Raw genomic sequence first — 21,922 nt, forward strand, 5'->3', positions numbered from 1 at the left:
AGAGGCCTATAATGGTGGGCGTGGCTAACCGGCAGATTAAAAGACTAATTTCTCGTCATCTGCGCTTTGCTAAATTGTTGTATATAGTCGAATCGTCTCAAAATATGATTCTAATTCACATAATAATGCTATTTAAGACTTTTTTTCTCCTGTCGTATGCTCATTAAAGTACAGATTAAAGGATTTGAAGTCCATTGGCACAACACAACTAATGATGCTAACATTAACAGCCATGCGTGTACCTAACAATAGATAGTAATGAATATTCATTGATGGCAGGACTCGAACCAGCGACTTCCAATTTGAAGTCTATTGGCTGCACACAAGCTATGACACTAACATTGGCAGCAATGCTTGTACCTAATAATAGATAGTAAGGAATGCCCGCTCGTGGCAGGACTCGAACCTGCGAGGGTAGACTCCAACGGATTTCTCATCCATCGCCTTAACTGCTCAGCCACAACAACTGCCACCGCGGTGTGAAATGATAATCTTAGCATTCAATATTAACCATTGAAGGAGTAGGTACGATTTTGTGTTCCAGAAAACAAGCCTTGCAGTCATGAATGCCTTAAACCAGGGGTCTCCAAACTGGTCCTCGAGGGCCGCTCTGGGTCCTGGTTTTTGTTTATACCGATCAAATAGGGACCTTTTAACCAATGAGGATTCTACTATAACAAGCAGCACCTTTTCTTCACTGATTACACTTATAAAACACCAGATTGGTGAAAAGATGTGGTCTTATTTCGTTGGATTGAAATCCTGCACCCACTAAGGCCCCATGTGGAATAGTTTCGAGACCAATGCCTTACCCATTGAAGGGGTAGGTATCATTTTGGGTTCCAGAAAACAAGCCTGGCAGTCAAGAATGCCTTAAACACTCAGCCACAACTATTGGGTTCCTGAGAACAAGTCTTGCAGGACAGATTGAAGAAGGACTTGATGTCAATTGGCATAACACAACTAATGATGCTAACATTAGCAGCAATGCTTGTACCAAACAAGAGATAGTCAAGAATATCCCCTATGGGCAGAACTTAAACCGAAGAGGGGAGACCCCAATGGATTTCTAATCCATCGCCTTAACCACTCTGCCACAACAACTGCCAGTAGGGTGCGGAATGCTAACCTTAGCATTCAATAAAAAACCCATTGAAGGAGTAGGTATGATTTTGGATTCAAGAAAACAAGCCATGCAGTCAAAAATGCCTTCACCACAACTTGGCCACAACTACTGGGTTCCTGAAAAAAAGCCTTAAAGTACAGATTGAAGTCCATTGGCACAACACAACAAATGATGCTAACATTAACAGCCATGCTTGTACCTAACAATACATAGTAATGAATATCCATTGATGGCAGGACTCGAACCTGCGACTTCCAATTTGAAGTGCATTGGCTGCACACAAGCTATGACGCGAACATTGGCAGCAATGCTTTTACCTAACATTAGATAGTAAGGAATGTCCGCTGGTGGCAGGACTCAAACCTGCGAGGGTAGACCCCAACGGATTTCTAATCCATCGCCTTAACCACTCAGCAACAACAACTGCCACCGGGGTGTGAAATGATAATCTTAGCATTCAATAATAACCATTGAAGGAGTAGGTATGATTTTATGTTCCAGAAAACAAGCCTTGCAGTCAAGAATGCCTTCACCGCTTGGCCACAACTACTCAACTACTGGGTTCCTGAGAACAAGCCTTGCAGGTTAGAGTGAAGAAGGATTTAAAGTCCACTGGAGAAGACAAGTAATGCTGCTAACATTAGTTGCGATGCTTGAACCAGACAACAGATAGTCAAGAACATACGCTGTTGGCAGGACTAGAACCTGCGAGGGGAGACCCCAATGGATTTCAAGTCCATCGCCTAAACCACTCGGCCACAACAACTGCTAGTGGTGTGTGGAATGCTAATCTTAGCATTCAATAATAACCCCATTGAAGGTGTATGTATGATTTTGGGTGCCAGAAAACAAGCCTGGCAGTCAAGAATGCCTTAATCACTCAGCCACAACTACTAATATCCTGAGAACAAGCCTTGCAGTCAATAATGACTTACCCACTCAGCCAAAACTACTGGGTTCCTGAGAACAAGCCTTGCATGACAGATTGAAGAAGGATTTGATGTCAATTGGCAGAAGACAAGTAATGATGCTAACAACAGCAGCCATGCTTGTACCTAACAATAGATAGTAACAAACGTCCGTTGTTGGCAGGACTCGAACCTGTGAGGGAAGACCCCAATGGATGTCTAGTCCACCGCCTTAACCACTCGGCCACAACAACTGCCAGTGGGGTGAGGAATGCTAATCTTAGAATTCAATAATAACCCCATTGAAGGGGTAGTTATGATTTTGGGTTCCAGAAAACAACCCTTGCAGTCAAAAATGTCTTAACCACTCAGCCACAACTACTAGGATCCTGAGAGCAAGCCTTGCACAACAGTTTGAAGAAGGATTTAATGTCAATTGGCAGAACACAAGTAATGATGCTAATAATAGCAGCCGTGCTTGTAACTAACAATAGATTGTAACGAATGTCCGTTGTTGGCAGGACTTGAACCTGCGAGGGGAGACCCCAATCAATTTCAAGTCCATCGCCTTAACAACTCGGCCACAACAACTGCCACGGTTGTGTGGAATGCTAATCTTAGCATTCAAAAATAAACCCATTGAAAGAGTAGTTATGATTTTGGGTTCCAGAAAACAAGCCTTGCAGTCAAGAATGTCAACCGCTCAGCCACAACTACTGGGTTCCTGAGAACAAGCCTTGCAGGACAGATTGAAGAAGGATTTGATGTCAATTGGCAGAACATAAGTAACAATGCTAATAATAGCAGCCGTGCTTGTACCTAACAATAGATTGTAACGAACGTCCGTTGTTGGCAGGACTTGAACCTGCGAGGGGAGACCCCAATCAATTTCAAGTCCATCGCCTTAACAACTCGGCCACAACAACTGCCATGGTTGTGTGGAATGCTAATCTTAGCATTCAAAAATAAACCCATTGAAAGAGTAGTTATGATTTTGGGTTCCAGAAAACAAGCCTTGCAGTCAAGAATATCAACCGCTCAGCCACAACTACTGGGTTCCTGAGAGCAAGCCTTGCACGACAGATTGAAGAAGGATTTGATGTCAATTGGCAGAACACAAGTAATGATGCAAACATTAGCAGGTATGCTTGTGCCTAACAATAGATAGTAACGAACGTCCGTTGTTTGCAGGACATGAACCTGTGAGGGGAGACCCCAATAGATTTATTGTCTATCGCCTATACTACTCGGCCACAACAACTGCCACGGTTGTCTGGAATGCTAATCTTAGCATTCAAAAATAAACCCATTGAAAGAGTAGTTATGATTTTGGGTTCCAGAAAACCAACCTTGCAGTCAAGAATGTCAACCGCTCAGCCACAACTACTGGGTTCCTGAGAACAAGCCTTGCAGGACAGATTGAAGAAGGATTTGATGTCAATTAGCAGAACATAAGTAACGATGCTAATAATAGCAGCCGTGCTTGTACCTAACAATAGATAGTAACGAACGTCCATTGTTGGCAGGACTTAAACCTGCGAGGGGAGACCCCAATCAATTTCAAGTCCATCGCCTTAACAACTCGGCCACAACAACTGCCACGGTTGTGTGGAATGCTAATCTTAGCATTTAAAAATAAACCCATTGAAAGAGTAGTTATGATTTTGGGTTCCAGAAAACAAGCCTTGCAGTCAAGAATGTCAACCGCTCAGCCAAAACTACTGGGTTCCTGAGAACAAGCCTTGCAGGAGAGATTGAAAAAGGATTTGATGTCAATTGGCAGAAGACAAGTAATGATGCTAACAATAGCAGCCATGCTTGTACCTTACAATAGATAGCAACGACTGTCCGTTGTTGGCAGGACTCCAACCTGTGAGGGGAGACTCCAATAGATTTGTAGTCTATCGCCTTTACTACTCGGCCAGAACAACTGCCAGTGGTGTGTTGAATGCTAAACTTAGCATTCAATAATAAACCCATTGAAGGAGTAGTTATGATTTTGGGTTCCAGAAAACAAGCCTTGCAGTCAAGAATACCTTAACCACTCAGCCACAACCACTTGGTTCCTGAGAACAAGCTTTGCACAACAGATTGAAGAAGGATTTGATATCAATTGGCAGAACACTAGTAATTATGCTAACAACAGCAGCCATGCTTGTACCTAACAACAGATAGCAACGAACGTCCGTTGATGGCAGGACTCGAACCTGCGAGGGGAGACCCCAATGGATTTCTAATCCATCGCCTTAACCACTCGGCCACAACAACTGCCATGATTGTGTGGAATGCTAATCTTAGCATTCAAAAATAAACCCATTGAAAGAGTAGTTATGATTATGGGTTCCAGAAAACAAGCCTTGCAGTCAAGAATGTCAACCGCTCAGCCACAACTAATGGGTTCCTGAGAACAAGCCTTGCAGGACAGATTGAAGAAGAATTTGATGTCAATTGGCAGAACATAAATAACGATGCTAATAATAGCAGCTGTGCTTGTACCTAACAATAGTTAGTAACGAACGTCCGTTGTTGGCAGGACTCGAACCTGCAAGGGGAGACCCCAATGGATTTCAAGTCCATCGCCTTAACCACTCGGCCACAACAACTGCCAGTGGTCTGTGGAATGCTAATCTTAGCATTCAAAAATAAACCCATTGAAGGAGTAGTTATGATTTTGGGTTCCAGAAAACAAGCCTGGCAGTCAAGAATGCATTAAACACTCAGCCGCAACTACTGGGTTCCTGAGAACAAGCCTTGCAGGACAGATTGAAGAAGGATTTGATGTCAACTGGCAGAAGACAAGTAATGATGCTAACAATAGCAGCCATGCTTGTACCTAACAATAGATAGCAACGACTGTCCGTTGTTGGCAGGACTCCAACCTGTGAGGGGAGACTCCAATAGATTTGTAGTCTATCGCCTTTACTACTCGGCCACAACAACTGCCAGTGGTGTGTGGAATGTTAAACTTAGCATTCAATAATAAACCCATTGAAGGAATAGGTATGATTTTTGTTTCAGAAAACAAGCCTGGCAGTCAAGAATGCATTAACCACTCAGCCAAAACTCCTGGGTTCCTGAGAACAAGCCTTGCAGGAGAGATTGAAAAAGGATTTGATGTCAATTGGCAGAAGACAAGTAATGATGCTAACAATAGCAGCCATGCTTGTACCTTACAATAGATAGCAACGACTGTCCGTTGTTGGCAGGACTCGAACCTGCGAGGGGAGACCCCAATGGATTTCAAGTCCATCGCCTTAACCACTCGGCCACAACAACTGCCACTACTGTGTGGAATGCTAATCTTAGCATTCAAAAATAAACCCATTGAAGGAGTAGGTATGATTTTGGGTTCCAGAAAACAAGCCTTGCAGTCAAGAATTCCTTCACCGCTCAGCCACAACTACCGGGTTCCCGAGAACAAGCCTTGCACGACAGATTGAAGAAGGATTTGATGTCAATTGGCAGAAGACAAGTAATGATGCTAACAATAGCAGCTATGCTTGTACCTAACAACAAATAGCAACGAACGTCCGTTGTTGGCAGGACTCAAACCTGCGAGGGGAGACCCCAATGGATTTCTAATCCATCGCCTTAACCACTCGGCCACAACAACTGCCAGTGTTCTGTGGAATGCTAATCTTAGCATTGAAAAATAAACCCATTGAAGGAGTAGTTATGATTTTGGGTTCCAGAAAACAAGCCTTGCAGTCAAGAATGCCTTAACCGCTCAGCCACAACTACCGGGTTCCCGAGAACAAGCCTTGCACGACAGATTGAAAAAGGATTTGATGTCAATTGGGAGAACACAAGTAATGATGCTTACATTAGGAGCCATGCTTGTACCTAAAAATAGATAGCAATGAATGTCCGTTGTTGGCAAGACTCGAACCTGCGAGGGGAGACCCCAATGGATTTCTAATCCATCGCCTTAACCACTCGGCCACAACAACTGCCACTGTTGTGTGGAATGCTAATCTTAGTATTCAATAATAACCCCATTGAAGGAGTAGGTATGATTTTGGGTTCCAGAAAACAAGCCTGGCAGTCAAGAATGCCTTAAACACTCAGCCGCAACTACTGGGTTCCTGAGAACAAGCCTTGCAGGACAGATTGAAGAAGGATTTGATGTCAATTGGCAGAAGACAAGTAATGATGCTAACAATAGCAGCCATGCTTGTACCTAACAATAGATAGCAACGACTGTCCGTTGTTGGCAGGACTCCAACCTGTGAGGGGAGACTCCAATAGATTTGTATTCTATCGCCTTTACTACTCGGCCACAACAACTGCCAGTGGTGTGTGGAATGTTAAACTTAGCATTCAATAATAAACCCATTGAAGGAATAGGTATGATTTTGGTTTCAGAAAACAAGCCTGGCAGTCAATACTGCATTAACCACTCAGCCAAAACTACTGGGTTCCTGAGAACAAGCCTTGCAGGACAGATTCAAGAAAGATTTGATGTCAATTGGCAGAACACTAGTAATGATGCTAACATGAGCAGCCATGCTTGTGCCTAACAATAGATAGCAACGAACGTCCGTTATTGGCAGGACTCGAACCTGCGAGGGGAGACCCCAATGGATTTCAAGTCCATCGCCTTAACCACTCGGCCACAACAACTGCCAGTGGTCTGTGGAATGCTAATCTTAGCATTAAAAAATAAACCCATTGACGGAGTCGGTATGATTTTGGGTTCCAGAAAACAAGCCTTGCAGTCAAGAATGCCTTAACCGCTCAGCCACAACTACCGGGTTCCCGAGAACAAGCCTTGCACGACAGATTGAAAAAGGATTTGATGTCAATTGGGAGAACACAAGTAATGATGCTTACATTAGGAGCCATGCTTGTACCTAAAAATAGATAGCAATGAACGTCCGTTGTTGGCAGGACTCGAACCTGGGAGGGGAGACCACAATAGATTTCTAATCCATCGCCTTAACCACTCGGCCACAACAACTGCCAGTGGTGTGTGGAATGTTAAACTTAGCATTCAATAATAAACCCACTGAAGGAATAGGTATGATTTTGGTTTCAGAAAACAAGCCTGGCAGTCAATACTGCATTAACCACTCAGCCAAAACTACTGGGTTCCTGAGAACAAGCCTTGCAGGACAGATTCAAGAAAGATTTGACGTCAATTGGCAGAACACTAGTAATGATGCTAACATGAGCAGCCATGCTTGTACCTAACAATAGATAGTAACGAACGTCCGTTGTTGGCAGGACTCGAACCTGCGAGGAGAGACCCCAATGGATTTCAAGTCCATCGCCTTAACCACTCGGCCACAACAACTGCGATTGGTCTGTGGAATGCTAATCTTAGCATTCAAAAATAAACCCATTGAAGGAGTAGTTATGATTTTGGGTTCCAGAAAACAAGCCTGGCAGTCAAGAATTCCTTAAACACTCAGCCGCAACTACTGGGTTCCTGAGAACAAGCCTTGCAGGACAGATTGAAGAAGGATTTGATGTCAATTGGCAGAAGACAAGTAATGATGCTAACAATAGCAGCCATGCTTGTACCAAACAATAGATAGCAACGACTGTCCGTTGTTGGCAGGACTCCAACCTGTGAGGGGAGACTCCAATAGATTTGTAGTCTATCGCCTTTACTACTCGGCCACAACAACTGCCAGTGGTGTGTGGAATGTTAAACTTAGCATTCAATAATAAACCTATTGAAGGAATAGGTATGATTTTGGTTTCAGAAAACAAGCCTGGCAGTCAAGAATGCATTAACCGCTCAGCCACAACTACCGGGTTCCCGAGAACAAGCCTTGCACGACAGATTGAAGAAGGATTTGATGTCAATTGGCAGAAGACAAGTAATGATGCTAACAATAGCAGCTATGCTTGTACCTAACAACAAATAGCAACGAACGTCCGTTGTTGGCAGGACTCAAACCTGCGAGGGGAGACCCCAATGGATTTCTAATCCATCGCCTTAACCACTCGGCCACAACAACTGCCAGTGTTCTGTGGAATGCTAATCTTAGCATTGAAAAATAAACCCATTGAAGGAATAGGTATGATTTTGGGTTCCAGAAAACAAGCCTTGCAGTCAAGAATGCCTTAACCGCTCAGCCACAACTACCGGGCTCCTGAGAATAAGCCTTGCAGGACAGATTGAAGAAGGATTTGATGTCAATTGGCAGAACACTAGTAATGATGCTAACATGAGCAGCCATGCTTGTACCTAACAATAGATAGTAACGAACGTCCGTTGTTGGCAGGACTCGAACCTGCGAGGAGAGACCCCAATGGATTTCAAGTCCATCACCTTAACCACTCGGCCACAACAACTGCCACTATTGTGTGGAATGCTAATCTTAGCATTCAAAAATAAACCCATTGAAGGAATAGGTATGATTTTGGGTTCCAGAAAACAAGCCTTGCAGTCAAGAATGCCTTAACCGCTCAGCCACAAATACCGGGTTCCCGAGAACAAGCCTTGCACGACAGATTGAAGAAGGATTTGATGTCAATTGGCATGAGACAAGTAATTATGCTAACAATAGCAGCCATACTTGTACCTAACAACAGATAGTAACGAACGTCCGTTGTTGGCAGGACTCGAACCTGCGAGGGGAGACCCCAATGGATTTCTAATCCATCGCCTTAACCACTCGGCCACAACAACTGCCAGTGGTCTGTGGAATGTTAAACTTAGCATTCAATAATAAACCCATTGAAGGAGTAGGTATGATTTTGGGTTCCAGAAAACAAGCCTTGCAGTCAAGAATTCCTTAACCGCTCAGCCACAACTACCGGGTTCCCGAGAACAAGCCTTGCACGACAGATTGAAGAAGGATTTGATGTCAATTGGCAGAAGACAAGTAATGATGCTAACAATAGCAGCTATGCTTGTACCTAACAACAAATAGCAACGAACGTCCGTTGTTGGCAGAACTCAAACCTGCGAGGGGAGACCCCAATGGATTTCTAATCCATCGCCTTAACCACTCGGCCACAACAACTGCCAGTGTTCTGTGGAATGCTAATCTTAGCATTGAAAAATAAACCCATTGAAGGAGTAGTTATGATTTTGGGTTCCAGAAAACAAGCCTTGCAGTCAAGAATGCCTTAACCGCTCAGCCACAACTACCGGGTTCCCGAGAACAAGCCTTGCACGACAGATTGAAAAAGGATTTGATGTCAATTGGGAGAACACAAGTAATGATGCTTACATTAGGAGCCATGCTTGTACCTAAAAATAGATAGCAATGAATGTCCGTTGTTGGCAAGACTCGAACCTGCGAGGGGAGACCCCAATGGATTTCTAATCCATCGCCTTAACCACTCGGCCACAACAACTGCCACTGTTGTGTGGAATGCTAATCTTAGTATTCAATAATAACCCCATTGAAGGAGTAGGTATGATTTTGGGTTCCAGAAAACAAGCCTGGCAGTCAAGAATGCCTTAAACACTCAGCCGCAACTACTGGGTTCCTGAGAACAAGCCTTGCAGGACAGATTGAAGAAGGATTTGATGTCAATTGGCAGAAGACAAGTAATGATGCTAACAATAGCAGCCATGCTTGTACCTAACAATAGATAGCAACGACTGTCCGTTGTTGGCAGGACTCCAACCTGTGAGGGGAGACTCCAATAGATTTGTATTCTATCGCCTTTACTACTCGGCCACAACAACTGCCAGTGGTGTGTGGAATGTTAAACTTAGCATTCAATAATAAACCCATTGAAGGAATAGGTATGATTTTGGTTTCAGAAAACAAGCCTGGCAGTCAATACTGCATTAACCACTCAGCCAAAACTACTGGGTTCCTGAGAACAAGCCTTGCAGGACAGATTCAAGAAAGATTTGATGTCAATTGGCAGAACACTAGTAATGATGCTAACATGAGCAGCCATGCTTGTGCCTAACAATAGATAGCAACGAACGTCCGTTATTGGCAGGACTCGAACCTGCGAGGGGAGACCCCAATGGATTTCAAGTCCATCGCCTTAACCACTCGGCCACAACAACTGCCAGTGGTCTGTGGAATGCTAATCTTAGCATTAAAAAATAAACCCATTGACGGAGTCGGTATGATTTTGGGTTCCAGAAAACAAGCCTTGCAGTCAAGAATGCCTTAACCGCTCAGCCACAACTACCGGGTTCCCGAGAACAAGCCTTGCACGACAGATTGAAAAAGGATTTGATGTCAATTGGGAGAACACAAGTAATGATGCTTACATTAGGAGCCATGCTTGTACCTAAAAATAGATAGCAATGAACGTCCGTTGTTGGCAGGACTCGAACCTGCGAGGGGAGACCACAATGGATTTCTAATCCATCGCCTTAACCACTCGGCCACAACAACTGCCAGTGGTGTGTGGAATGTTAAACTTAGCATTCAATAATAAACCCACTGAAGGAATAGGTATGATTTTGGTTTCAGAAAACAAGCCTGGCAGTCAATACTGCATTAACCACTCAGCCAAAACTACTGGGTTCCTGAGAACAAGCCTTGCAGGACAGATTCAAGAAAGATTTGACGTCAATTGGCAGAACACTAGTAATGATGCTAACATGAGCAGCCATGCTTGTACCTAACAATAGATAGTAACGAACGTCCGTTGTTGGCAGGACTCGAACCTGCGAGGAGAGACCCCAATGGATTTCAAGTCCATCGCCTTAACCACTCGGCCACAACAACTGCGATTGGTCTGTGGAATGCTAATCTTAGCATTCAAAAATAAACCCATTGAAGGAGTAGTTATGATTTTGGGTTCCAGAAAACAAGCCTGGCAGTCAAGAATGCCTTAAACACTCAGCCGCAACTACTGGGTTCCTGAGAACAAGCCTTGCAGGACAGATTGAAGAAGGATTTGATGTCAATTGGCAGAAGACAAGTAATGATGCTAACAATAGCAGCCATGCTTGTACCAAACAATAGATAGCAACGACTGTCCGTTGTTGGCAGGACTCCAACCTGTGAGGGGAGACTCCAATAGATTTGTAGTCTATCGCCTTTACTACTCGGCCACAACAACTGCCAGTGGTGTGTGGAATGTTAAACTTAGCATTCAATAATAAACCTATTGAAGGAATAGGTATGATTTTGGTTTCAGAAAACAAGCCTGGCAGTCAAGAATGCCTTAACCGCTCAGCCACAACTACCGGGTTCCCGAGAACAAGCCTTGCACGACAGATTGAAGAAGGATTTGATGTCAATTGGCAGAAGACAAGTAATGATGCTAACAATAGCAGCTATGCTTGTACCTAACAACAAATAGCAACGAACGTCCGTTGTTGGCAGGACTCAAACCTGCGAGGGGAGACCCCAATGGATTTCTAATCCATCGCCTTAACCACTCAGCCACAACAACTGCCAGTGTTCTGTGGAATGCTAATCTTAGCATTGAAAAATAAACCCATTGAAGGAGTAGTTATGATTTTGGGTTCCAGAAAACAAGCCTTGCAGTCAAGAATGCCTTAACCGCTCAGCCACAACTACCGGGTTCCCGAGAACAAGCCTTGCACGACAGATTGAAAAAGGATTTGATGTCAATTGGGAGAACACAAGTAATGATGCTTACATTAGGAGCCATGCTTGTACCTAAAAATAGATAGCAATGAATGTCCGTTGTTGGCAAGACTCGAACCTGCGAGGGGAGACCCCAATGGATTTCTAATCCATCACCTTAACCACTCGGCCACAACAACTGCCACTGTTGTGTGGAATGCTAATCTTAGTATTCAATAATAACCCCATTGAAGGAGTAGGTATGATTTTGGGTTCCAGAAAACAAGCCTGGCAGTCAAGAATGCCTTAAACACTCAGCCGCAACTACTGGGTTCCTGAGAACAAGCCTTGCAGGACAGATTGAAGAAGGATTTGATGTCAATTGGCAGAAGACAAGTAATGATGCTAACAATAGCAGCCATGCTTGTACCTAACAATAGATAGCAACGACTGTCCGTTGTTGGCAGGACTCCAACCTGTGAGGGGAGACTCCAATAGATTTGTATTCTATCGCCTTTACTACTCGGCCACAACAACTGCCAGTGGTGTGTGGAATGTTAAACTTAGCATTCAATAATAAACCCATTGAAGGAATAGGTATGATTTTGGTTTCAGAAAACAAGCCTGGCAGTCAATACTGCATTAACCACTCAGCCAAAACTACTGGGTTCCTGAGAACAAGCCTTGCAGGACAGATTGAAGAAAGATTTGATGTCAATTGGCAGAACACTAGTAATGATGCTAACATGAGCAGCCATGCTTGTACCTAACAATAGATAGTAACGAACGTCTGTTGTTGGCAGGACTCGAACCTGCGAGGAGAGACCCCAATGGATTTCAAGTCCATCGCCTTAACCACTCGGCCACAACAACTGCGATTGGTCTGTGGAATGCTAATCTTAGCATTCAAAAATAAACCCATTGAAGGAGTAGTTATGATTTTGGGTTCCAGAAAACAAGCCAGGCAGTCAAGAATGCCTTAAACACTCAGCCGCAACTACTGGGTTCCTGAGAACAAGCCTTGCAGGACAGATTGAAGAAAGATTTGATGTCAATTGGCAGAACACTAGTAATGATGCTAACATTAGCAGCCATGCTTGTACCTAACAATAGATAGTAACGAACGTCCGTTGTTGGCAGGACTCGAACCTGCGAGGAGAGACCCCAATGGATTTCAAGTCCATCACCTTAACCACTCGGCCACAACAACTGCCACTGTTGTGTGGAATGCTAATCATAGCATTCAAAAATAAACCCATTGAAGGAATAGGTATGATTTTGGGTTCCAGAAAACAAGCCTTGCAGTCAAGAATGCCTTAACCGCTCAGCCACAACTACCGGGCTCCTGAGAATAAGCCTTGCAGGACAGATTGAAGAAGGATTTGATGTCAATTGGCAGAACACTAGTAATGATGCTAACATGAGCAGCCATGCTTGTACCTAACAATAGATAGTAACGAACGTCCGTTGTTGGCAGGACTCGAACCTGCGAGGAGAGACCCCAATGGATTTCAAGTCCATCACCTTAACCACTCGGCCACAACAACTGCCACTATTGTGTGGAATGCTAATCTTAGCATTCAAAAATAAACCCATTGAAGGAATCGGTATGATTTTGGGTTCCAGAAAACAAGCCTTGCAGTCAAGAATGCCTTAACAGCTCAGCCACAAATACCGGGTTCCCGAGAACAAGCCTTGCACGACAGATTGAAGAAGGATTTGATGTCAATTGGCATGAGACAAGTAATTATGCTAACAATAGCAGCCATACTTGTACCTAACAACAGATAGTAACGAACGTCCGTTGTTGGCAGGACTCGAACCTGCGAGGGGAGACCCCATTGGATTTCTAATCCATCGCCTTAACCACTCGGCCACAACAACTGCCAGTGATCTGTGGAATGTTAAATTTAGCATTCAATAATAAACCCATTGAAGGAATAGGTATGATTTTGGGTTCCAGAAAACAAGCCTTGCAGTCAAGAATGCCTTAACCGCTCAGCCACAACTACCGGGCTCCTGAGAATAAGCCTTGCAGGACAGATTGAAGAAGGATTTGATGTCAATTGGCAGAACACTAGTAATGATGCTAACATGAGCAGCCATGCTTGTACCTAACAATAGATAGTAACGAATGTCCGTTGTTGGCAGGACTCGAACCTGCGAGGGGAGACCCCAATGGATTTCAAGTCCATCGCCTTAACCACTCGGCCACAACAACTGCCAGTGTTCTGTGGAATGCTAATCTTAGCATTGAAAAATAAACCCATTGAAGGAGTAGTTATGATTTTGGGTTCCAGAAAACAAGCCTTGCAGTCAAGAATGCCTTAACCGCTCAGCCACAACTACCGGGTTCCCGAGAACAAGCCTTGCACGACAGATTGAAAAAGGATTTGATGTCAATTGGGAGAACACAAGTAATGATGCTTACATTAGGAGCCATGCTTGTACCTAAAAATAGATAGCAATGAATGTCCGTTGTTGGCAGGACTCAAACCTGCGAGGGGAGACCCCAATGGATTTCTAATCCATCGCCTTAACCACTCGGCCACAACAACTGCCACTGTTGTGTGGAATGCTAATCTTAGTATTCAATAATAACCCCATTGAAGGAGTAGGTATGATTTTGGGTTCCAGAAAACAAGCCTGGCAGTCAAGAATGCCTTAAACACTCAGCCGCAACTACTGGGTTCCTGAGAACAAGCCTTGCAGGACAGATTGAAGAAGGATTTGATGTCAATTGGCAGAAGACAAGTAATGATGCTAACAATAGCAGCCATGCTTGTACCTAACAATAGATAGCAACGACTGTCCGTTGTTGGCAGGACTCCAACCTGTGAGGGGAGACTCCAATAGATTTGTATTCTATCGCCTTTACTACTCGGCCACAACAACTGCCAGTGGTGTGTGGAATGTTAAACTTAGCATTCAATAATAAACCCATTGAAGGAATAGGTATGATTTTGGTTTAAGAAAACAAGCCGGCAGTCAATACTGCATTAACCACTCAGCCAAAACTACTGGGTTCCTGAGAACAAGCCTTGCTGGACAGATTGAAGAAAGATTTGATGTCAATTGGCAGAACACGAGTAATGATGCTAACATGAGCAGCCATGCTTGTGCCTAACAATAGATAGCAACGAACGTCCGTTATTGGCAGGACTCGAACCTGCGAGGGGAGACCCCAATGGATTTCAAGTCCATCGCCTTAACCACTCGGCCACAACAACTGCCAGTGGTCTGTGGAATGCTAATCTTAGCATTAAAAAATAAACCCATTGACGGAGTTGGTATGATTTTGGGTTCCAGAAAACAAGCCTTGCAGTCAAGAATGCCTTAACCGCTCAGCCACAACTACCGGGTTCCCGAGAACAAGCCTTGCACGACAGATTGAAAAAGGATTTGATGTAAATTGGGAGAACACAAGTAATGATGCTTACATTAGGAGCCATGCTTGTACCTAAAAATAGATAGCAATGAACGTCCGTTGTTGGCCGGACTCGAACCTGCGAGGGGAGACCCCAATGGATTTCTAATCCATCGCCTTAACCACTCGGCCACAACAACTGCCAGTCGTGTGTGGAATGTTAAACTTAGCATTCAATAATAAACCCACTGAAGGAATAGGTATGATTTTGGTTTCAGAAAACAAGCCTGGCAGTCAATACTGCATTAACCACTCAGCCAAAACTACTGGGTTCCTGAGAACAAGCCTTGCAGGACAGATTCAAGAAAGATTTGACGTCAATTGGCAGAACACTAGTAATGATGCTAACATGAGCAGCCATGCTTGTACCTAACAATAGATAGTAACGAACGTCCGTTGTTGGCAGGACTCGAACCTGCGAGGGGAGACCCCAATGGATTTCAAGTCCATCGCCTTAACCACTCGGCCACAACAACTGCCACTACTGTGTGGAATGCTAATCTTAGCATTCAAAAATAAACCCATTGAAGGAGTAGGTATGATTTTGGGTTCCAGAAAACAAGCCTTGCAGTCAAGAATGCCTTAACCGCTCAGCCACAACTACCGGGTTCCCGAGAACAAGCCTTGCACGACAGATTGAAGAAGGATTTGATGTCAATTGGCAGAAGACAAGTAATGATGCTAACAATAGCAGCTATGCTTGTACCTAACAACAAATAGCAACGAACGTCCGTTGTTGGCAGGACTCAAACCTGCGAGGGGAGACCCCAATGGATTTCTAATCCATCGCCTTAACCACTCGGCCACAACAACTGCCAGTGTTCTGTGGAATGCTAATCTTAGCATTGAAAAATAAACCCATTGAAGGAGTAGTTATGATTTTGGGTTCCAGAAAACAAGCCTTGCAGTCAAGAATGCCTTAACCGCTCAGCCACAACTACCGGGTTCCCGAGAACAAGCCTTGCACGACAGATTGAAAAAGGATTTGATGTCAATTGGGAGAACACAAGTAATGATGCTTACATTAGGAGCCATGCTTGTACCTAAAAATAGATAGCAATGAATGTCCGTTGTTGGCAGGACTCAAACCTGCGAGGGGAGACCCCAATGGATTTCTAATCCATCGCCTTAACCACTCGGCCACAACAACTGCCACTGTTGTGTGGAATGCTAATCTTAGCATTCAAAAATAAACCCATTGAAGGAGTAGGTATGATTTTGGGTTCCAGAAAACAAGCCTTGCAGTCAAGAATGCCTTAACCGCTCAGCCACAACTACCGGGTTCCCGAGAACAAGCCTTGCACGACAGATTGAAGAAGGATTTGATGTCAATTGGCAGAAGACAAGTAATGATGCTAACAATAGCAGCTATGCTTGTACCTAACAACAAATAGCAACGAACGTCCGTTGTTGGCAGGACTCAAACCTGCGAGGGGAGACCCCAATGGATTTCTAATCCATCGCCTTAACCACTCGGCCACAACAACTGCCAGTGTTCTGTGGAATGCTAATCTTAGCATTGAAAAATAAACCCATTGAAGGAGTAGTTATGATTTTGGGTTCCAGAAAACAAGCCTTGCAGTCAAGAATGCCTTAACCGCTCAGCCACAACTACCGGGTTCCCGAGAACAAGCCTTGCACGACAGATTGAAAAAGGATTTGATGTCAATTGGGAGAACACAAGTAATGATGCTTACATTAGGAGCCATGCTTGTACCTAAAAATAGATAGCAATGAATGTCCGTTGTTGGCAGGACTCAAACCTGCGAGGGGAGACCCCAATGGATTTCTAATCCATCGCCTTAACCACTCGGCCACAACAACTGCCACTGTTGTGTGGAATGCTAATCTTAGTATTCAATAATAACCCCATTGAAGGAGTAGGTATGATTTTGGGTTCCAGAAAACAAGCCTGGCAGTCAAGAATGCCTTAAACACTCAGCCGCAACTACTGGGTTCCTGAGAACAAGCCTTGCAGGACAGATTGAAGAAGGATTTGATGTCAATTGGCAGAAGACAAGTAATGATGCTAACAATAGCAGCCATGCTTGTACCTAACAATAGATAGCAACGACTGTCCGTTGTTGGCAGGACTCCAACCTGTGAGGGGAGACTCCAATAGATTTGTATTCTATCGCCTTTACTACTCGGCCACAACAACTGCCAGTGGTGTGTGGAATGTTAAACTTAGCATTCAATAATAAACCCATTGAAGGAATAGGTATGATTTTGGTTTAAGAAAACAAGCCGGCAGTCAATACTGCATTAACCACTCAGCCAAAACTACTGGGTTCCTGAGAACAAGCCTTGCTGGACAGATTGAAGAAAGATTTGATGTCAATTGGCAGAACACGAGTAATGATGCTAACATGAGCAGCCATGCTTGTGCCTAACAATAGATAGCAACGAACGTCCGTTATTGGCAGGACTCGAACCTGCGAGGGGAGACCCCAATGGATTTCAAGTCCATCGCCTTAACCACTCGGCCACAACAACTGCCAGTGGTCTGTGGAATGCTAATCTTAGCATTAAAAAATAAACCCATTGACGGAGTTGGTATGATTTTGGGTTCCAGAAAACAAGCCTTGCAGTCAAGAATGCCTTAACCGCTCAGCCACAACTACCGGGTTCCCGAGAACAAGCCTTGCACGACAGATTGAAAAAGGATTTGATGTAAATTGGGAGAACACAAGTAATGATGCTTACATTAGGAGCCATGCTTGTACCTAAAAATAGATAGCAATGAACGTCCGTTGTTGGCCGGACTCGAACCTGCGAGGGGAGACCCCAATGGATTTCTAATCCATCGCCTTAACCACTCGGCCACAACAACTGCCAGTCGTGTGTGGAATGTTAAACTTAGCATTCAATAATAAACCCACTGAAGGAATAGGTATGATTTTGGTTTCAGAAAACAAGCCTGGCAGTCAATACTGCATTAACCACTCAGCCAAAACTACTGGGTTCCTGAGAACAAGCCTTGCAGGACAGATTCAAGAAAGATTTGACGTCAATTGGCAGAACACTAGTAATGATGCTAACATGAGCAGCCATGCTTGTACCTAACAATAGATAGTAACGAACGTCCGTTGTTGGCAGGACTCGAACCTGCGAGGAGAGACCCCAATGGATTTCAAGTCCATCGCCTTAACCACTCGGCCACAACAACTGCGATTGGTCTGTGGAATGCTAATCTTAGCATTCAAAAATAAACCCATTGAAGGAGTAGTTATGATTTTGGGTTCCAGAAAACAAGCCTGGCAGTCAAGAATGCCTTAAACACTCAGCCGCAACTACTGGGTTCCTGAGAACAAGCCTTGCAGGACAGATTGAAGAAAGATTTGATGTCAACTGGCAGAAGACAAGTAATGATGCTAACAATAGCAGCCAAGCTTGTACCTAACAATAGATAGCAACGACTGTCCGTTGTTGGCAGGACTCCAACCTGTGAGGGGAGACCCCAATGGATTTCTAATCCATCGCCTTAACCACTCGGCCACAACAACTGCCAGTGGTCTGTGGAATGTTAAACTTAGCATTCAATAATAAACCCATTGAAGGAATAGGTATGATTTTGGGTTCCAGAAAACAAGCCTTGCAGTCAAGAATGCCTTAACCGCTCAGCCACAACTACCGGGCTCCTGAGAATAAGCCTTGCAGGACAGATTGAAGAAGGATTTGATGTCAATTGGCAGAACACTAGTAATGATGCTAACATGAGCAGCCATGCTTGTACCTAACAATAGATAGTAACGAATGTCCGTTGTTGGCAGGACTCGAACCTGCGAGGGGAGACCCCAATGGATTTCAAGTCCATCGCCTTAACCACTCGGCCACAACAACTGCCACTACTGTGTGGAATGCTAATCTTAGCATTCAAAAATAAACCCATTGAAGGAGTAGGTATGATTTTGGGTTCCAGAAAACAAGCCTTGCAGTCAAGAATGCCTTAACCGCTCAGCCACAACTACCGGGTTCCCGAGAACAAGCCTTGCACGACAGATTGAAGAAGGATTTGATGTCAATTGGCAGAAGACAAGTAATGATGCTAACAATAGCAGCTATGCTTGTACCTAACAACAAATAGCAACGAACGTCCGTTGTTGGCAGGACTCAAACCTGCGAGGGGAGACCCCAATGGATTTCTAATCCATCGCCTTAACCACTCGGCCACAACAACTGCCAGTGTTCTGTGGAATGCTAATCTTAGCATTCAAAAATAAACCCATTGAAGGAGTAGTTATGATTTTGGGTTCCAGAAAACAAGCCTTGCAGTCAAGAATGCCTTAACCGCTCAGCCACAACTACCGGGTTCCCGAGAACAAGCCTTGCACGACAGATTGAAAAAGGATTTGATGTCAATTGGGAGAACACAAGTAATGATGCTAACATGAGCAGCCATGCTTGTACCTAACAATAGATAGCAATGAATGTCCGTTGTTGGCAGGACTCGAACCTGCAAGGGGAGACCCCAATGGATTTCTAATCCATCGCCTTAACCACTCGGCCACAACAACTGCCACTGTTGTGTGGAATGCTAATCATAGCATTCAAAAATAAACCCATTGAAGAAATAGGTATGATTTTCGGTTCCAGAAAACAAGCCTGGCAGTCAAGAATGCCTTAACCGCTCAGCCACAACTACCGGGTTCCCGAGAACAAGCCTTGCACGACAGATTGAAAAAGGATTTGATGTCAATTGGGAGAACACAAGTAATGATGCTAACATGAGCAGCCATGCTTGTACCTAACAATAGATAGTAACGAACGTCCGTTGTTGGCAGGACTCGAACCTGCGAGGAGAGACCCCAATGGATTTCAAGTCCATCGCCTTAACCACTCGGCCACAACAACTGCGATTGGTCTGTGGAATGCTAATCTTAGCATTCAAAAATAAACCCATTGAAGGAGTAGTTATGATTTTGGGTTCCAGAAAACAAGCCTGGCAGTCAAGAATGCCTTAAACACTCAGCCGCAACTACTGGGTTCCTGAGAACAAGCCTTGCAGGACAGATTGAAGAAGGATTTGATGTCAATTGGCAGAAGACAAGTAATGATGCTAACAATAGCAGCCATGCTTGTACCAAACAATAGATAGCAACGACTGTCCGTTGTTGGCAGGACTCCAACCTGTGAGGGGAGACTCCAATAGATTTGTAGTCTATCGCCTTTACTACTCGGCCACAACAACTGCCAGTGGTGTGTGGAATGTTAAACTTAGCATTCAATAATAAACCTATTGAAGGAATAGGTATGATTTTGGTTTCAGAAAACAAGCCTGGCAGTCAAGAATGCATTAACCGCTCAGCCACAACTACCGGGTTCCCGAGAACAAGCCTTGCACGACAGATTGAAGAAGGATTTGATGTCAATTGGCAGAAGACAAGTAATGATGCTAACAATAGCAGCTATGCTTGTACCTAACAACAAATAGCAACGAACGTCCGTTGTTGGCAGGACTCAAACCTGCGAGGGGAGACCCCAATGGATTTCTAATCCATCGCCTTAACCACTCGGCCACAACAACTGCCAGTGTTCTGTGGAATGCTAATCTTAGCATTGAAAAATAAACCCATTGAAGGAGTAGTTATGATTTTGGGTTCCAGAAAACAAGCCTTGCAGTCAAGAATGCCTTAACCGCTCAGCCACAACTACCGGGTTCCCGAGAACAAGCCTTGCACGACAGATTGAAAAAGGATTTGATGTCAATTGGGAGAACACAAGTAATGATGCTTACATTAGGAGCCATGCTTGTACCTAAAAATAGATAGCAATGAATGTCCGTTGTTGGCAAGACTCGAACCTGCGAGGGGAGACCCCAATGGATTTCTAATCCATCGCCTTAACCACTCGGCCACAACAACTGCCACTGTTGTGTGGAATGCTAATCTTAGTATTCAATAATAACCCCATTGAAGGAGTAGGTATGATTTTGGGTTCCAGAAAAAAAGCCTGGCAGTCAAGAATGCCTTAAACACTCAGCCGCAACTACTGGGTTCCTGAGAACAAGCCTTGCAGGACAGATTGAAGAAGGATTTGATGTCAATTGGCAGAAGACAAGTAATGATGCTAACAATAGCAGCCATGCTTGTACCTAACAATAGATAGCAACGACTGTCCGTTGTTGGCAGGACTCCAACCTGTGAGGGGAGACTCCAATAGATTTGTATTCTATCGCCTTTACTACTCGGCCACAACAACTGCCAGTGGTGTGTGGAATGTTAAACTTAGCATTCAATAATAAACCCATTGAAGGAATAGGTATGATTTTGGTTTCAGAAAACAAGCCTGGCAGTCAATACTGCATTAACCACTCAGCCAAAACTACTGGGTTCCTGAGAACAAGCCTTGCAGGACAGATTCAAGAAAGATTTGACGTCAATTGGCAGAACACTAGGAATGATGCTAACATGAGCAGCCATGCTTGTACCTAACAATAGATAGTAACGAACGTCCGTTGTTGGCAGGACTCGAACCTGCGAGGAGAGACCCCAATGGATTTCAAGTCCATCGCCTTAACCACTCGGCCACAACAACTGCGATTGGTCTGTGGAATGCTAATCTTAGCATTCAAAAATAAACCCATTGAAGGAGTAGTTATGATTTTGGGTTCCAGAAAACAAGCCTGGCAGTCAAGAATGCCTTAAACACTCAGCCGCAACTACTGGGTTCCTGAGAACAAGCCTTGCAGGACAGATTGAAGAAGGATTTGATGTCAATTGGCAGAACACTAGTAATGATGCTAACATGAGCAGCCATGCTTGTACCTAACATTAGATAGTAACGAACGTCCGTTGTTGGCAGGACTCGAACCTGCGAGGAGAGACCCCAATGGATTTCAAGTCCATCACCTTAACCACTCGGCCACAACAACTGCCACTATTGTGTGGAATGCTAATCTTAGCATTCAAAAATAAACCCATTGAAGGAATAGGTATGATTTTGGGTTCCAGAAAACAAGCCTTGCAGTCAAGAATGCCTTAACCGC

The 21,922-nt window shown here is 44.2% G+C and overlaps 1 protein-coding gene and 31 non-coding genes across 34 annotated transcripts in view; all 32 read right to left on the reverse strand.

Annotated features, from left to right (window-relative positions):
• cfap74 (cilia and flagella associated protein 74) overlaps positions 1-21,922 on the reverse strand; it is a 344,912-nt gene that overhangs the window by 18,360 nt on the left and 304,630 nt on the right. The window lies entirely within an intron of this gene.
• Positions 4,221-4,302, reverse strand: trnas-aga (transfer RNA serine (anticodon AGA)). Its single transcript has one exon. It is a non-coding gene; the product is annotated as a tRNA-Ser (tRNA).
• trnas-uga (transfer RNA serine (anticodon UGA)) lies at positions 4,556-4,637 on the reverse strand. The gene has a single exon. It is a non-coding gene; the product is annotated as a tRNA-Ser (tRNA).
• Positions 5,229-5,310, reverse strand: trnas-uga (transfer RNA serine (anticodon UGA)). The gene has a single exon. It is a non-coding gene; the product is annotated as a tRNA-Ser (tRNA).
• trnas-aga (transfer RNA serine (anticodon AGA)) lies at positions 5,566-5,647 on the reverse strand. The gene has a single exon. It is a non-coding gene; the product is annotated as a tRNA-Ser (tRNA).
• On the reverse strand, positions 6,576-6,657 carry trnas-uga (transfer RNA serine (anticodon UGA)). The gene has a single exon. It is a non-coding gene; the product is annotated as a tRNA-Ser (tRNA).
• Positions 7,249-7,330, reverse strand: trnas-uga (transfer RNA serine (anticodon UGA)). The gene has a single exon. It is a non-coding gene; the product is annotated as a tRNA-Ser (tRNA).
• trnas-aga (transfer RNA serine (anticodon AGA)) lies at positions 7,922-8,003 on the reverse strand. Its single transcript has one exon. It is a non-coding gene; the product is annotated as a tRNA-Ser (tRNA).
• trnas-uga (transfer RNA serine (anticodon UGA)) lies at positions 8,259-8,340 on the reverse strand. The gene has a single exon. It is a non-coding gene; the product is annotated as a tRNA-Ser (tRNA).
• trnas-aga (transfer RNA serine (anticodon AGA)) lies at positions 8,596-8,677 on the reverse strand. The gene has a single exon. It is a non-coding gene; the product is annotated as a tRNA-Ser (tRNA).
• trnas-uga (transfer RNA serine (anticodon UGA)) lies at positions 9,943-10,024 on the reverse strand. Its single transcript has one exon. It is a non-coding gene; the product is annotated as a tRNA-Ser (tRNA).
• trnas-uga (transfer RNA serine (anticodon UGA)) lies at positions 10,616-10,697 on the reverse strand. Its single transcript has one exon. It is a non-coding gene; the product is annotated as a tRNA-Ser (tRNA).
• Positions 12,299-12,380, reverse strand: trnas-uga (transfer RNA serine (anticodon UGA)). Its single transcript has one exon. It is a non-coding gene; the product is annotated as a tRNA-Ser (tRNA).
• trnas-uga (transfer RNA serine (anticodon UGA)) lies at positions 12,636-12,717 on the reverse strand. Its single transcript has one exon. It is a non-coding gene; the product is annotated as a tRNA-Ser (tRNA).
• Positions 12,973-13,054, reverse strand: trnas-uga (transfer RNA serine (anticodon UGA)). The gene has a single exon. It is a non-coding gene; the product is annotated as a tRNA-Ser (tRNA).
• trnas-uga (transfer RNA serine (anticodon UGA)) lies at positions 13,647-13,728 on the reverse strand. The gene has a single exon. It is a non-coding gene; the product is annotated as a tRNA-Ser (tRNA).
• On the reverse strand, positions 13,984-14,065 carry trnas-aga (transfer RNA serine (anticodon AGA)). The gene has a single exon. It is a non-coding gene; the product is annotated as a tRNA-Ser (tRNA).
• trnas-uga (transfer RNA serine (anticodon UGA)) lies at positions 14,656-14,737 on the reverse strand. The gene has a single exon. It is a non-coding gene; the product is annotated as a tRNA-Ser (tRNA).
• trnas-uga (transfer RNA serine (anticodon UGA)) lies at positions 15,329-15,410 on the reverse strand. Its single transcript has one exon. It is a non-coding gene; the product is annotated as a tRNA-Ser (tRNA).
• On the reverse strand, positions 15,666-15,747 carry trnas-aga (transfer RNA serine (anticodon AGA)). Its single transcript has one exon. It is a non-coding gene; the product is annotated as a tRNA-Ser (tRNA).
• Positions 16,003-16,084, reverse strand: trnas-aga (transfer RNA serine (anticodon AGA)). The gene has a single exon. It is a non-coding gene; the product is annotated as a tRNA-Ser (tRNA).
• On the reverse strand, positions 16,340-16,421 carry trnas-aga (transfer RNA serine (anticodon AGA)). The gene has a single exon. It is a non-coding gene; the product is annotated as a tRNA-Ser (tRNA).
• On the reverse strand, positions 16,677-16,758 carry trnas-aga (transfer RNA serine (anticodon AGA)). Its single transcript has one exon. It is a non-coding gene; the product is annotated as a tRNA-Ser (tRNA).
• On the reverse strand, positions 17,349-17,430 carry trnas-uga (transfer RNA serine (anticodon UGA)). The gene has a single exon. It is a non-coding gene; the product is annotated as a tRNA-Ser (tRNA).
• trnas-uga (transfer RNA serine (anticodon UGA)) lies at positions 18,022-18,103 on the reverse strand. The gene has a single exon. It is a non-coding gene; the product is annotated as a tRNA-Ser (tRNA).
• trnas-uga (transfer RNA serine (anticodon UGA)) lies at positions 18,696-18,777 on the reverse strand. The gene has a single exon. It is a non-coding gene; the product is annotated as a tRNA-Ser (tRNA).
• Positions 19,033-19,114, reverse strand: trnas-aga (transfer RNA serine (anticodon AGA)). Its single transcript has one exon. It is a non-coding gene; the product is annotated as a tRNA-Ser (tRNA).
• Positions 19,370-19,451, reverse strand: trnas-aga (transfer RNA serine (anticodon AGA)). The gene has a single exon. It is a non-coding gene; the product is annotated as a tRNA-Ser (tRNA).
• Positions 19,707-19,788, reverse strand: trnas-uga (transfer RNA serine (anticodon UGA)). Its single transcript has one exon. It is a non-coding gene; the product is annotated as a tRNA-Ser (tRNA).
• On the reverse strand, positions 20,380-20,461 carry trnas-aga (transfer RNA serine (anticodon AGA)). Its single transcript has one exon. It is a non-coding gene; the product is annotated as a tRNA-Ser (tRNA).
• On the reverse strand, positions 21,390-21,471 carry trnas-uga (transfer RNA serine (anticodon UGA)). Its single transcript has one exon. It is a non-coding gene; the product is annotated as a tRNA-Ser (tRNA).
• Positions 21,727-21,808, reverse strand: trnas-uga (transfer RNA serine (anticodon UGA)). The gene has a single exon. It is a non-coding gene; the product is annotated as a tRNA-Ser (tRNA).

Source organism: Corythoichthys intestinalis, chromosome 2 (genome assembly GCF_030265065.1).
Source record: "Corythoichthys intestinalis isolate RoL2023-P3 chromosome 2, ASM3026506v1, whole genome shotgun sequence".
Lineage (NCBI taxonomy): Eukaryota > Metazoa > Chordata > Actinopteri > Syngnathiformes > Syngnathidae > Corythoichthys > Corythoichthys intestinalis.